Genomic DNA, 4137 nt, shown 5'->3' with positions numbered 1-4137 from the left:
TACCACTTTACCTTGCTGTCAGACAGCCTTCTCTAATGGGAAACATTATATAAGCCAAATATCACTCTCTCTTGCTCAACCAGAGTCCTTAAGCAAAAACAGTCATTTTACCTTGCAGAACACGGCCGTTGCTGGTGTACCGCTGTCTTGATTGGTTAGTTGGGCTGTCTGTGTGTGAATTTAGTGCATCTGAATTAAGCTTTCAAAACACCAAAATCACACAATAACATGAACAAACTAACCAGTCGAGTTTCTGTGTTCCATGAGGTTGTTTTTGCCAATGGAGTCTGGTTGGGCAAAGGAGAGCAATATTTGGCTTGTATAACAGCGTTTATCTGTCAGAAAAGGCTGTCTGACAGCAAAGAAAAATATTCTAAATGTAGTGTACATTTAATCAGTGGCCCTTCTCCACTGTAGTACATTGCTTAGCTTTTTACAACAGGGCTCTGCTTCTCCAAACTGTGGGCGGAGCTCAAAGGAGGAGTTCTAGTTGAGTTAAACTGTTTATTTAAGTTTCTATACTGCTAATAAATGCTAAATAGGAGGGCTTTAAGTGTTACCATGTAGTGCTGTCTGACTGCCGTGTGTTTATTGTGCCTCAACGTACCAAGTTCACTGTATTTATTTGCATGGTTTCCAGTCATTATAGTGAGGTCATTGCTTTATTTTGTGTGTATATGAGATAACTACACATACAATAAGTAGCTGCACTGAGATAAGCTTTTTTCATATTCCGCACTAATTTCCTGCCTTAACAAGTTTAGCTGAGGCTTCTGTGAGTGAAACTGTGACATTTCAAACCGGCGGTTTATCTTTCCTCACCGGGCACGTGTCACAGTGTGGAAATGGTTTATAAAACATGGCCCTTCTTGTTTGTGCCTCTTAAGGAACACTTCATAGTGAGCGATGGTCATTTGGAAGCTGTTTGAATCCCCTCATGTGTCTGCTGAAGGTGACTACACACTGTTTTGATTTGAATCAGACGAAGCTGCCAGCTGGTATCAATAGCAACATCAGGAACAACATTTTTGTCTCGATTTAGAAGCACATCCTGCTGGCCGTCTGCCAAACCACATCGCCGCAATGTGTATAGCTGCATTAGACATTCACTGATACAAAGTCAGCACAAGAGCCAGCAACAGGGACAGTTTCTATTTTTTGTGTACAAGAGCGAGTGCGAGTGAGTTTATTTAATGACATTTGAAGGCACTGGCTCTCTGTTGATGGGGGTTTGTGGTGCCATGATGCTGAGGATCATCAGCCAACACTTTTACTGCTCGATTCCACTGCTGGCCCACCACTTTTATTGTTCCCGACAGGAGCGTCTGAGAGCTACAGAAAAGATTTGAAGCCTCTCCATCCTGGACGTGGAATGTGTTTTGATCACGCTTTAGTGATCCTGGGACTTTACGAGGTCCAGCGCGCGCTGATGTGGAGTGATTGATGAACACCGAGGAGAGCCCGGCCTGCTGAGGAGAGACCAGACGGCTGGCAGGAGCTAGAGAGCACATTCCACCTCCACATGATGCAGGCATGAGGGACATGTTACACTGTTTGGGAGCTGAGATGTAAAGCTTTACCACAGCGAGCGAAGCAAATGTGAACAGTGCATTATTACATCTTTATAGGGTCCACTTCATCACGCTACATTTGTTTTTCTTTTTGTTTACTTGAAGATGCTCTGAGAATTCCACTGAACCTGCTTTAGTTTGTCTTTTTGTTTCCATGTTGCCTTTTTTTTTTTTTTTTTACAATCCCTGCCACATTTTTGATTTGGTGTGGAATATTTTTTTTTCTGATCACACTACATGTAGTGCTGAAATGGTCCCGTGGCAGAGTTAAAACTGAATGAATAAATGTGTGTGTATTTGTTTGAGTGTGTGTGTGTGTGTGTGTGTGTGTGTGTGTGTGTGTAAAGGGACGAAGCTACAGTATTAAGTGCACACTATGATGATAATCAGTTGTAAAAAAGAAAAAAATGCTGTCTGGTTTTATGTTGCTTATTTTTTCTGGCAATAATTATAAAAGACCATTGAAGCAGCCATGTTTGTTGTCATTCTTATCTTTGCAAGTGATTTCAGTGTGTTTTAATTTTTATTTTGTTTGGCAGGGATAGTACACAGCGATTTCATGAATGGAAAAGTGCATAAAAATGTGTTAAACCGCATTATTTTTCCAATCCTGTTACTCATTGTAACCCTGTTAATCAAAGTTCAGTCCTGTTATGCAATAATTTTTAATTAAAATGGTCTTACAGACTTAACAGCTGCACTTACTACAGTGTAATAGCAGTGTAATAACTTCATTATTAGGTCAAATGAAAATACTTTGCAATATTTTCTTTTATCTATTAAGAAATAACTCAGTGCTGCTGTGAAAAATGACAAAAGCCGGGAAATGTGTTTGTTGCACCTTATATTGAGAGAGTTGAAGGACTATGTTCAACGTATATATTCTATCTAGACAACAGAAAATTATGTTGCAATGTAATTTTGAACATTATTTAGAAAAACAGTGCACATATCAGGAGAAAACTTATAAAATGCTTTGATGACCTGAAGTGGGCAAAAACCATTTTTTGAAAGTTAAACATCTGTCATTACGACTTTATTGAAATAAACCTAAAAAAAATGTTTTTTTTTAAAGATTCAAACCCAGTTTCACCTCTGTTCATAGAAAGGCCCACATATTCACTATCCAACAACAAGATTAATGCATGATGGTACATGATTGGGTTGATTTTAGCCATAGTTTGAAATTGAACTTACAATTATTAAATGCAGCACTCTTTGTTACACAGCTTTGTACTGAGCTTCACAATTCTGTTGCTCTAACAGAGAAGGCTGATCTGCAAAATTCGCACTGTCACCTCTGTTGGTCGTCCTAGTTGTCCTGCCATTGTCTGAGTGCAGTCATATGAGCTCTTTTAATGGAGGAGGAGGCAGATCATTGATCACTTTGCACACTAAGCTGGCATTTGAAAGAAAAACAAAGCTGTCAAAGGTCAGGAGATTTTACCTCTGGATGATGTTGCAGTGAGACTTGATAGCTTTTTGTCCAGAGCCTTGACTGTTTGTAACATGTTTGCAGTGGAGCACGTGTTGTTTTTCCCAGGTGGTGATACAGTATGACATGTGGACAAAATACTATGTGCATATACAGTTTTGCTGCATCTAAGGAAAGCTGGTTTTGGATAAACCTCTAACGTTCCATACATTGAATTTTATTGTTTTGCACATCTGTTTCATGTGTTTGTTACAGGACAGCTGTGAGTCAGTAAGAATTTATCCCTTTACAAGAATATCTGGTTGGCTTCTAATTTTTCCTTATAAGTACAAATAAGCAGTTTACTCACATTAAAGGAGTAGTTCGGGTTTTTTGAAGTGGGGTTGTATGAGGTACTTATCCATAGTAAGTGTATTATTATCTACAGTAGATGGCTGTTGGCACACAGCATGAGTCTGAGTATAGAAAGCTAAGAACTGTATGGCTGTGGGCAGGGTCATCACAAAAACGTATTTTAGCCACCTAAAAAAAATCAATAGTGGTTTAACTGTACAGAGACATGCTGTATTCAACCCATCCCTGTAAGTGTCAGGCAAGACTGAGAGCGACTTTGGCCTTTGCTGATGTTAATGTGGCTGCTACTTCATGTCTTTCTTTACCTTGTACAAAAGTGACAGTGTCATCCACGTACATTTGGGCTTCGACTTTGGGGAGTAGTCTACAAGTGGCAGGTGGTTACTATATAAGCTGAGGTCTTAAAATCGATCCTTGTGGGACACCAATCAGAACAACCAACAACTGATGAATCTCAGCTTGATAGGGCTCTGTCCATCTGATCGCATCCACAGAAAAATTTAAACTAGAGCCTGACCAATACTGTATTTTTGGGGCTCATGATATCAGGGAGTAAAAAACATTCTACCAATATTGCAAAGATTCCTCAAATGTACCTACCAAACACTTATGACAAACAATGAAGGCAGGATATTTTATGCTTTAACAATTATCCAAATGTCATCAGGTCATCAAAACACTAAACATTAACTGATATTTTAAATAATTATAGAATAAATATCTATTTTCAAAAAGTCAAATATAATGTATATATAAAAATGAATCAAGACAGGAACA

This window comes from Lutjanus erythropterus, chromosome 10 (genome assembly GCF_056507025.1).
Source record: "Lutjanus erythropterus isolate fLutEry1 chromosome 10, fLutEry1.hap2, whole genome shotgun sequence".
In the NCBI taxonomy this organism is placed as follows: Eukaryota; Metazoa; Chordata; class Actinopteri; order Lutjaniformes; family Lutjanidae; genus Lutjanus; species Lutjanus erythropterus.
This window is presented reverse-complemented; position numbering follows the sequence as displayed.